Consider the following 12,071-nt stretch of genomic DNA (forward strand, 5'->3'; position numbering starts at 1 on the left):
CCCTCTGGTCATATGTCTGGTTGACCAGTAATTAGGAAAACCAATGAAGTGTGAGCAGGATTTCTGATGATCCTTCAGCTTTGGAGTCATTAGGAGACAGAGAGAGCAGCAGGACTGTTGACAGTCTGCTTTCCTAGAAGACTTGCTGCCCTTGCTGGCATGTAAAATATGCACTGTATTGTAAATCTGAGAGGGTTTTTTTCTCTGTAAAGCTGAGGGAAGCTGTATCTTTTGGTTGTGATACTGACTGGAGACTTGGGTGCTGTACTGGGTGGCACTGGAGAAGTCTGGCAGGTTAGACTCTTCCTTAACTGCACCCAGTAGGACTATGATTTTTTTCCTGGTATTCTCTGTACTTTGAGCCTCTTTCAAGCAAAGCAAGCCCAGGAGTATTTCAGCATTCCACAGGAACACAAGGCAGGCAATTCCTCATGATTTACCTAAAGTGAAGCTAGTACAGTTCAGCCCAGCTAATGATTTAAAAAATCAAATCAGACACTGGATCAGATGAATGAAGTTGTGAAACTTTGTTTTCTTTTGTCATGAATTGCTTTCGTTATAAAGCACTTCTGGAATCAGGGAACCTTTTCACTGATAAGTCTTACTTAGCAGGGGAAAGAGGAAATACAGCCCCAGCGTTTCACACACTCCTACAAGGCTGAACTGGCACAAACTACTTTGTTCCACCACTTCAAAAGACAGATGAAGTACAGAATTAATTATAATATTGATTCCAAATTAACCAAGTTAAATTAAATGGTTTGTTCAATACCAGGTGATTTTTAAAATGTATTGTACAGTGCTTTATTTACATCTCCACTTAAACAAGAAGACCCAAATATTTGATGCAATTAAAGAAATGGATTCTGAAGTGCAACTCTACAGGGTAGACGAGTAGGCTAGGTGTACTTCTGGAGGTTTTGCTCTAAAAAAGAATGTAGGAATGACCTTAGGAAGGCAGAGAGAGGATGCATCTAGTCTAGTGCCTTGTCTCAGGCAGTGGTCACTAGTAGATAGTTGCAGAAGAGTGAAAAAAAGGGCAAATGCACAGCTTTGTTTTCTCAAAATTCTTTCCAGGTTTCCAGCTATATATATGAAGGGCTTGCACCACCAAATAAATATAGTTTTCTCTAGGTGTAACCACATGTTATGTCACTGAAATCAGTGGTATTGCAATAGATTTACACTGCTGAAACAAATGTAAGGTCTAGCTTTTAACATCCCCTCAGAAGAATGCCACTTAGTCCCTTGCTGACTCCAAAAGAAATAAACAGGAAAAGGTGGTTTTATTACATTATACCTCAATAAGGCCAAATGGACACCTTTAACAGGAGTCAGACTACTGTAAAAGCCAGGAGTGTAGTAGTATGTCAGTGATAAGAACCACACATCAAGATTATGAAGATGAATTATACAGTGGTTTGCTGTTTCTTTGAGTCTGAAGATTTCTCTGGAGAATTTGAGGTTTAGATATAAAATGTTTCTGACTGGTAGAGCTGCTCATATTGTTGCTGTATCTTGCTGATGTTTTCCCCGAAACTGATATATTTAAATAACATCTGAGGTTTGTGTCCTGCAGTCCTATCAGTGCTGACACTCCTTAAGTGGCAGAAAATGAAAGGAGATTATCTCTGAGCTGAAGAGACTGGTTTTGACTTTACAATTTCCAGGGGTAGCCAGCATCTCAGGACTGTCACTATAGCCATGATCAGTACGTGGATCTCATGAGCTGAAATTTTGTGTTTGGCACTGATGGGTCAATGGCCTGGTGCTGAGATGTGTCCATGAAGACGGAAAAACAGTAAAAGGTTGTGTTCTCGCCAGTCTGTGCACGTCCTATTCCTCATCAGTTCCCTGTTGCTTGTGTTCCTGACCCATCTCATTAAAATCCTGACCACACGCTGCTTCTACAAATGCTGCAGCCTTCTCTCCCACTGTCAGGAGTGGTCTATAACCACCAGCATGTCCACAAGTTTCACTCATAAATTGGAGAGTGGTAGATCTGGGGCTCACCTATCTCCCTCTGGCAAAGCATGAGTAGAGGACGAGGCTTAGCTGGGCGGTAAGTTACAGTTTTTATCACAGCTCTCACAGTATTTGGCATTTCTTTTTGTGGCCCTGCTCCAGGAGGCAAGTGGCCACATGCAAACCTCGTCTTGGAGCAATCAAACAAGTGAAAAAAAAAAAAGGTCTTGAAATGAGTGTGTTAGAAAGGTCAAATCCAGAAAGCTAATGATACATTTTAGGTTTCCTACTTTAAAATATCCATGGCTTTTTCATAATTTGGTGTATGTATGAATCTGATTGATGATCTTTGATTATTGAAGGGCTGGCAGAGCTCAATTACCAAAAAAAAAGAAAAAAAAAAAAGAGAATGGTGCTTCTCTGTCTCTTTTTTGACTGTGATATTGATATTTGAGTTTCCTGTGCAGAGCAGATGAGTTCGATGTATGAGATTTGCAAGTAAGAGCCCTGGCTTGCAGCATATTTTCCTTGTGTCTGGGAGAATTTCCTAAGGGAAAAGTGTCAGAAATGCACTTTAGAGAGGCTTTATGTGCAGCAAGGCAGGGAAAATAGCTGCAGTCATACGAGGTAGCTCTATTATGGAGGGAAGGTAGAATCCTGGAGCATAGCAGAGATTTTTCCATACCTGTGTTTTGCTATTTTCTTAGCTGTTTTCTGGATGAAATCCCAGCCAAATCTCTTCTCTGTGGTGGTGAATCAGTGGGAATGCTCTGTGCATACTCATCAGACTTCAAAATCCTCATGCATAAAGAAGGGCTCACAGTCAGGGCAAGTGACAGTGTTCAACCAACTGCATTCCTACTGAATCCCTTTTATGTTCAGTGCTGAGAATTGTCACACTTTAAATTATAGTTTGGTTGTGGGGTTTGGGTTTTTTTTTTCCCTCTTAGCATGTGTTTTCCCACTTGGGAAATACTGTGCTGTTTGGTAGATGTTAAGCAATTAATAAACTGGCATATTTTGCATTCCATTATGTGGACAGAATGACAGAGCTCTTCTTGTGTGTACAGATAAAGGCAGCAACATTTAATTCCCACTGCACTACTGAAACATGTCTGGTCTGTGCTAGACTTGCACTGTACTGCTGTTGCAGGGCTGGCTTTGTTTAGTGTTACATTTACTGGCATATCTTACACTTCGTACTATTTTAAAGGATTTTTGCATCATTATTCAAAGCTGTCAGCAAATGATTTGCACATAATTTCCCTTAACCTTCTTTCCAGTATTAGAAATCCTATATGAAGAGTCAATATTGTCCTTGGCTTGAGCTAGATAAGATCTGAGTTCATCTTCTTCTGCCAAATATATCTCATGTTACTTTGGGTACTGGGTGTTTGTGAGAGCCTTTTCCTATAAACAAGCTACAGGCAAGCAGCAATTTTTTTAATGCCTTGATTATCATGCAAAGTTTGCGTTTGCCTTTTATGTGACACTTTATTTAGAGAACTTTGGGGGAAAAAAAAACCCAAACAGACAGCCCTAATACAGTAGTCATTAATTTAGGGCCTCGTATCCTTCACAGAACTCTATACAGAACAATTTGCAAGTCTGGATTGAAAGGATCTCCATGTATCTCAGCAGCAGGCATGGTCAGATCATCCCCTGAAATCATCTGCCCAGGACTTCTGCTGCACAGTGTACCAATAATCAGGGAACCATATGCTGCATTTCATGGTTAAACAGAAATAGCCTTCATTTCTACCAATAAGACTAGTAGGAATAACTTCATATTTTGTATTTAATTAGGAAAAATGAGTAGAGAGTATGTAATTTTCTTTTATATGACAATTAGAAATGTGCCAGAAATTTCACTCTGGAATTTATGTGCAGATATCCTTTGCAATTAGTCATCTTATTTACTGCCAAATAAATGTGTTTTTAGCAGAATTTCTGTGAAACTGCAATTAGATATGTGGAATGAGTAGATTAATCCCATCTGTGTGTGTTCCATGGATCTTTCCACAGATACTCTTCATCCTATCCCCACATGCTTTATTCATGGGTGACTTACTGAATCCAATAAACCCGGGAGAAGGAAATTATCTGCTCTCTTCAAATGAAAAAGTGAAGCACTATAACTTAACCTTATTTACCAAATAAATATTACATTTCCCTATGCCACCCACTCTCATGGCAATTCTGAGCAGGCAGAATGCATCATTTTCCTTTGAGGAGAATATTGGTTGGAGTGCAGGACCTAATCCTGCAGACCTTTCTCCGTTGTCTAAAAACAGGGTGACTTAGAGGAGGAAGGACTACAGGACCAGGCCATGACACAGGGAACAACTGAAGTATTACATGAGAGGAAAGGGATGATAAACCACGTCAGGATTATCTTCTTCGTTTTTGGGGGTATTTTTTGTTTGTTTTGTTTTTTTGTTTGTTTGTTTTTTGGTGGTTTTGTTTTGTTTTGTTTTGTTTTGAGACAGTATGTGGTTCCAGAAAATCCTCTTCTTTAAAATGAGTATGGTACAGAGGTTCCTGTTTTGAGAACCAGCTGGGATTGTTTGTTGGAGGAGTTGCTGCTCCTCGGCACTTTGTGTCATGGCAGTCAGTACACTCCCGGGAACACCAGAGACACAGTTTGGGGAAGAAGGTTGCCTATGACCCTTCCAAAAATGAGCATTATGTTTTGAGGAGCTGCTGTGGCATTTGGCCTCAGAAACAGAGAATGGGCTCTGCCCTTTTTTATTGAAAAAGGTGTAGTTTTTCAGCATAGTTTACTGAAGCACATGTGGTCTCATGTTTTTCCTACCTTGGAGGATCTTGCAACTGTCTCAGAGAAGAGTTGTTTCAATCATGAAGTTGAAGCTTGACATATTTATTATTATTAATGATATATCAGTTAATGTTGGTCATCTTTAAGTTCTTTGTGAAATTTCTTTTTGAAACTGAAGAATATCTGAAGGAAATATCCTCTGAAATTTTACCATTGTTTTTCACTGAACCTACCCAGTCAGAAGGCCACATTCACATCTGCAGGTTGATATTTCTGCAAATATTGCTGTTTTAACATGTCTTATGGAGTTAAACTGTACCCATATGATGATTATAGCCATTTGCTAGACCATCTGTCTTTCAGGGCTCTCAGAAGGTCTAGATGGATGATACTATAATTTGGAATGAGGTATTTCATTCCCTTGAATTTACTTATGTCAGAAAGTATATAGCTCACTTCTATTTCCAGTAATGATGATCTAATTGCCTCAGCCAAACTGCAGCACCTGACTAGGGCTATATATTTGTGTGATGTTTGCTCAGTCATGAGGGGACTTAGAAGGGGTCATGCATAAATAAATGATCATATGTGAGTATGACTGTACAAATGGTAACCTCAAAATGAAGCAGGTCAGGAATGTGCTCCATTTATTTCCTTGTCATTTGAGCAATGGACATGTCCATAGTGCAGTGGATGCGCTCCACTACGCAGAATAAGTTGTTTGGAGACATTACAGAAGGACAGGAAAACTTAGGTGGAGGTACTGCTGCAGTAAGGCAGCCCAACCCTACTCCAGGCAGAGCTGGATTGCAGTTACATCAGGTCACTCAGGGCCTCATGCAGTCCAGCTGTCAAATTCTCCAAGTGTGGAGATGACACAGCCTCTCCAGCCCTTGCTCCAATGCTTTACTACTCCTATTATGATTTTTTTTTCTTATGTCTTATCAGAATTCCCGATGTTGCAACTTGTGGCCATTGCTCTTAGACTTTGCTGTGCTTGAGAGAACTACCAAGAAATCTTTCTCTCTTCATCAAAGGTCTATAAAAGCAAAAAAGAGAAGAATCGGGAGCATGAGAGACACTCCCATTCATTAGCAGTGTTCACTTAGAAGTTGCCTGCAAATTGATCAACAGAATCAGGCTGCCTGCAGATCTGATCTGTCCCTCACATACACAGGTATCCTTGCACAGTCTTTATTGTTTACCCCCAGGTAATTTTTTCACTGGACCTTCTAACCTAGTCATTTTCCAGGCTTGATGACTTCAGAGATTAAGCAGAGCTTGTGAAGTGAAATAGGATGCTTTTAAGACTCGTTCCAGAAGTTGAGACTGACATAGTAAATGTTGCACTAGTCATCTCAAATTAGAAGTAAATTTAGACATTCATCTGTCCAGGCTGTGGTTCTACATTTGTAAAAAGAGGATAATAATTCTCACTTCTTTCAAAAAATTGTTGGGAAGAAAAATTCTCTAAGTGAGTAAATCCTGATGGGTTTAGACTGATGTGGTTTTAGACTGTGTCCATACTCCTTGGTGAAAAGCAGGCTCACAAGCGTACTGTTCACACCTACATCCACAGCTGATGCATGACTTGTCAGCATTGACATCTACAGTATAACCTTAATGACTGCAAGTCTTAGAAGAGGTGATGTCCAGTTATTTATTAGCAGGCTAGTGACAGAGCCATTCCCAGTCCTTCCAGTCAGGAATGAGAGCTTGAAGCACTGCTGAAGCACTGGCCTTTGTCCTGGAGGCTGTCTGCTGCAGAATATGTGCAAATCCACCATATGAGCACTGGGAGCATAGACTTCACAAAGTACTCAGACCTCATTTGAGGGTGTAGAAATGCTAATGGAAAACTTTAAAGGGAGTTAATAATCTTTTAATGTAATGAGGTTTGAGTGGTGATTGTCAAAAAGGTGAGATAGACTAATGAAAGAAAAGTAATTGGGGAAATATTAGCATTGGGCATACCCAGAGTGTGAAATAAACCCAGGGTATGGTCTTGTGTGCAAGTGGTTGCAGCTTGAAGAGACAACATAAATCTTGGCTTTATCTAATTCCCGAGACCTGACTTTGCAACCCAGGTCATTTAGTATATTTTCTTTTAAGCATTTGATGTTATTAGTATTGAAGCATCCAAAACTGGATGAGCATTTTTAGAGGCCAAGTATATTAGCGCTCATCTGTAACAACCATGTTGCATATTCAGATTATTCATATGGTGCTTTGGAGAATCAGCTGGTAATGAGTATTTTGCTGGACATGTGGAGATTCATGATTTGTGGTGAAGGACAGCCTAGCCATGGATTTGAGCAGATGGTGGTCATTACTTGTGCCAACATGTGACTGCATTTAATTACAGCAGAAGTGCTGAGGCAGATGATTTCACTGGGCTCTTTACATATCACTTCCTAGCAAAGTGAGTAAGTATTCAAGGAAGTGTTGCATATAAAGGATCAGAACTGAAACACTGATTCACTTTAGTCATTGCTGTATGACACAATGTCTAATAGTTAGAAATTCCTGTTCTCAGGTTTGTTTCCACTTGAGCGCAACAGAATCTGTTCTTCTCAAGGTGCAGTGACCACTTAATGCAATTCAATTTGATGGAAGCTGCATTTTTCCTTGAATTCATGAAGCAGTGGAGTAAACTGGCTGCTCATAATAAATATGTCTGCACACCTTAAAGTACAAATGCAGCTTGCCATTTTAAACCACATTAGGTGGAATTATCTGTAATGCAATATGATTCCATCTTGGGAACTTCACTGTTTTATGTTTATATCCTCTCACCAAGTCATATTTTCAATTTTTATGGGTTATTTTCTTATTGTTTTGCTAATGACACTTAAACCTCTTTGTTTCTCCCTCATAATGCATCTTCAGTGACAGATAGTGTGGTTTCTCAGCTGTGAGTTTGTGGTTGTGAAATAATTTTTAGCAATTAAACACTTTATTGATTAAACTATTCCTTCTGTTACATGATTCATGTCACTAGACAGTGCACAGGGAGCAAAAAGCATCTGCAAAGAGAACAAAGTGTAGAGAAAAGAGACAGAAAGTTGGTTACAGGCTGAGCAGCTTATAGCATTGTATTGTCTACCCTGCCTCCTATGGCTTGGGAACAGGCTGGCAGAAGCAGTTATGTTTGGGATTCAGTGTACTGGTTTTATGCTTAGGGAAAGTACATTCAGCATCTCTGAAAGTGTTCAGAAAATGAGTAGATGTGACATTTCATGATATGGTTTGGTGGGCATGGTGGTATTCGGTCGAAGGTTGGACGTGATGATGTTAAAGGTCTTTTCCAGCCTTAATGATTCTATGATTCTAAAGGCCTATCTAGTTATTTCAGGGATTCATCTCTCTGCCTTTATTCTAGATCCTGTAGTGTCTGTATTATGTCCTGTAGTTAGAATTTCCCTGGGCCAGCCTGTACTCTTAATGTCAGAGGAAATGCGATGAAACCATCTGAAAGCACTTGTTCCTTTATGAATGCAAAAAGCAGTGAAAATAAAGTTCTTTCTTCAGTAATAATATCTTATGCTTGTTGCCATATGGATCATTTTGCTGCCTGCAGCTGCTGGACCATCTCCTAAACCCAGCTCCTACCTGCCTGCCAGGGTCACTGGTGCCTACTGGTGTTGTGGGGACCATTCTGTGCTTTTCAACTGTTTCCACATATCTTTTGATATGCTCCATATTCAGTAATTCTAAACTTTTTTATATCAACATATTTGTAAGTATTCTAATAACAGGGGCTTCTGCTTCATCCTTTTGAGGTTGGTTCTTGGGTGTCCTCAAATGATGGCATTTCTTGTAGGGAATTTTAGTTGCCTGGCATTAGGGCCTCAGACATTTTTAATGTGAAGTGGATGCAGAGCATGGAATTTTGGCAGTACTTGGTTTGGGGAAGTGGCTGGGGAAGGGGAGCAGACCAGTCTGTATGGGAGCCCCAGGGTGAGATGTGTGGGGGCACAATCAGGGTGGGGGAAGGCATACTATCTTCCTGAGGAGGAGCTAGAGGCAACACAAAATCTTGCAATTTGTTCTTTAAAGCTTTGTATGCAACTGACCTTCGCTTAAGCATTTTGTACTATATAAATATTTCAAGTGAGCCATGAGTCAAGATTAATGCATTAGGTGACTACCAAATCATTAGCAGTGCAGGATGTAATAAAGTTGATGCCAGGGTTTTATTAAACAGGGCGTGTTGGTCATTAAGAAAAAGTAATGGTGTTGTGTAAATGTGAGAGCAGAACTCAGTTTCCTCTGGGTGTCTCATCTTAAACAGGTAGTAATGTTAGGAATGGCAAGTGGTGAGGTAGGTAGTCAGGCATGGTTTAAATCGTTATAGTGACTGAATTCTGATTAACTCATTTGCGGCATCTCTTCTCACAAGGAAGATGGTGCCATACCTTATTTTCTGTTTGTACTCAAAATCATAATCTGAATAGTGCTAGTAGAGCTGATTAGTCAGAGTCAAAACCAAATACTGAAAAGAACACAGAGCTGGGGAGCAGAGCTCAGAATCTGCAGCAAGGACACAAGTGTCTAATCTTTTTTTTTTTTTTTTTTGGTAGTAACAGAGTAAGAACAGGCAATGAAACATTAATGATCTGTTCATTTTCAGAACAAATATGAAAAAAACCAGAACCCACAAATTCTTTTTATGCTTGAAATTTTCCTAGTTTCATTGGTCATCATCCATTTAGTTTATTCATTTTGTTTGGGCCCCCACATAGTCTGAATTTGTGCTATAAACTAGATCAAAAAACCACTTGCAAAGAACTATTTGGCTGATAGCTGAAAAGTTCACTCTGCTGGCATTTTCCTTTGTGTCCATTACTGTGAATTCCCAATGATCAGCCCGTTTAATAAATGCAGCCAGGATTTGTATTCAAGCAGGAGTTCTTGCCTCTGCCCTGGTGTTCATACAGGGAGGGCTGAGCACTGCTGTCCCTCTCTTGGTGGGTTGGGGTTAGTCACCCAGAGATCAGGGAGATGGAATGACCTTCACTGACACTTGTTATCTCTGCTGTCAGCAGCTTCCTCCCCGCTTCACCTTCTGTAATTCAGTCTTTCCATGACTTTTAGGCCATCACTATTGATTCCATAACTCTTTTGAGCTCCTGATGATATTTTTTTTTTTTACTCTTTGGAAATTAATCACATGTGATATTAGCACTGATTGTCCTGCTTATTTCCATTTTTAGTCTTGTTCTATCTTGTTGTCTTCTGTCTCAGGTAATGACTTTGCCACTCCTATTCTCATGGTTTTTGATGAAAATTCTTGTTTTATCACCTTTCCATCACCTTTAGCATTTAATTCATCGCTGGCATTTATCACCCCCTCATACCAAACATAACATTTTCCAGTGGCCAAATCCTGCAAACCATTCATTTGTTACCATATAGTTTTTTGGCAAAAAAAAAAAAGAAATCCATGCTGACTTTAGAAATAGACAGGATTAAAGTGTATTATTGAAGAATTTCTTTACACAGATACATGTTTTAGCTGATGTCTCTGCCTTGTAAACTGTCCTGTCTTTTTAAATACATGTCCTTAGCTGGGGTAAATGTATTTTTTTGCATTGCTTATTTTTGTGAGCAGTAACTAACATGTGATTTAAATGATCAATTTATAACTCTCTGAGGTTTCTACCTTATTTTATAGTGATTTATTTTTGTGTAGAATGTGCTTTTACTGCAAGTGACATTTCAAGAGCGTATTGCAGTCTCTGGAGTCCTTGAACTATTTCCAAGCCGTGAGCCTGCTGGGGTTTAAGCCAGTTTGGAAATCTGTCTGTTGGGTTGATGAATTATGGTCCATGTAGTGAGCACTCAGCCTCCACAAGGTTCATGGCATCTTCACCTTTAAGTATCTAATTTATGTAGAAATGCCAATAAATTATTTAGAAGGGCATGCTTGCTGATATCAGCAGTTCTGGAGCATCTAAAAATGGAATGACTTTGAAAATCATTGGAAATGTTGGCAGATCTTCAACAGTTCTTTATAGGTTATGGCTCTTAAATATTGAGAAGAAAAGGGCTGTTTTACCTTATTTACCCTGAGATTTTCTTATCAGTTCTTTAGGAATTTATCAGATTATTCTGGGAATAAAGTCCGCATTGATTCTGGAAAAGCATTCATCCCAGAAACAGCAAGCATTCATTGTAATGTAAATATAAAAAAGAGCTTCTTACTTTCTTCCTGGATCATTGAGGATTTGTTCCTGAGTTTGCAGAAACATGACATCTCTACCAATAAACTGAACACTGTAATGGCCCATTCATGGCAGCAGGACATCCTCTGACACCTTCACCCTGTTCAGCTCTCTTGGGCTGCAGCTTGAGTTGGACACTTGATCTGAACTCAAACCTTTCCTTTGGGATTATTTATTTATTTATTTATTTGGGATGGGGGTTTTTGGTGTGGGTGTTTTGTTTTGTTTTGTTTTGTTTTGTTTTGTTTTGTTTTGTTTTAACTTGTGGCACAAATCAAAGCCACACCAAGGACTTGCTATGGTAAGAACAACTTTGTCCCCCTGCCTGGGCCAGGCCACACTTAGTTTCTTCATACAGTCACCTGTATAGGGGACAGGCAAGGATCCAGGTTAGCTCAACATCCAGTTGATGATGTAGAAATTTGCCCTGAAAGCCCAACTAATCCTGCTGGAGAACTGCAAATGTTGACTCTTCAGGTTAAATACCTAAATCTGTCTGAAGTTGTCTATCGTAACAGCAGTGTTTGTACGAGTGCTGAACACCTAAGTTCTTTAGTAAATCAACAGGAATTTGAAAATCACCTTGTAGACACAGTGGGATAAAATTAACATTTATTAATGTAAAGGCTTACAAGAGCCTGCTTTAGAAAAGAGAGCAAAACCCAGTTGTGCCACTTCTGCACTTGGGATTTGTAAGATACCATCAGTCAGAGGAACACGTGCAATCTCTAGCTCTCTGTCCTTCCCCCAAAACTTTTTCTCTGCCCTTCCACTGAGGTAACCCTGAAAGCAAAAATAAAACAGGGAAAGGAGAGATAACATGTGAAAATGTAGCTTGACTAATTTTTACTTGATTACAAATGCAAATTTCCATTGCACTGCTATGTTAGATTGATAAAAGGCAGGTGCTGCTGTGCTGCCTCCCCTTTGGCTGGGTGCTCCAGAGCTTCTGCCTCCTACATCTCTCCGAAAGTCAGGGCATTACCTGGCCACCTATTCTAAAAAGAAACATGGATGTATGGAAGGTGATTTTACTATTTCATTTAAATCTTATACCATATAAGAAGCCAGTGAAAACCTGACTTCAATTTTAACTTCAT

At 39.6% G+C, this 12,071-nt stretch overlaps 1 protein-coding gene across 1 annotated transcript in view; it reads left to right on the plus strand.

Moving 5' to 3' along the window:
- DPP6 (dipeptidyl peptidase like 6) overlaps positions 1-12,071 on the plus strand; it is a 245,207-nt gene that overhangs the window by 46,515 nt on the left and 186,621 nt on the right. The gene's annotated exons all lie outside the window — the stretch shown is intronic.

This window comes from Empidonax traillii, unplaced genomic scaffold (genome assembly GCF_003031625.1).
Source record: "Empidonax traillii isolate 1590-97213 ecotype Southwest subspecies unplaced genomic scaffold, ASM303162v1 scaffold58:size1836614, whole genome shotgun sequence".
Classification (NCBI taxonomy): Eukaryota; Metazoa; Chordata; class Aves; order Passeriformes; family Tyrannidae; genus Empidonax; species Empidonax traillii.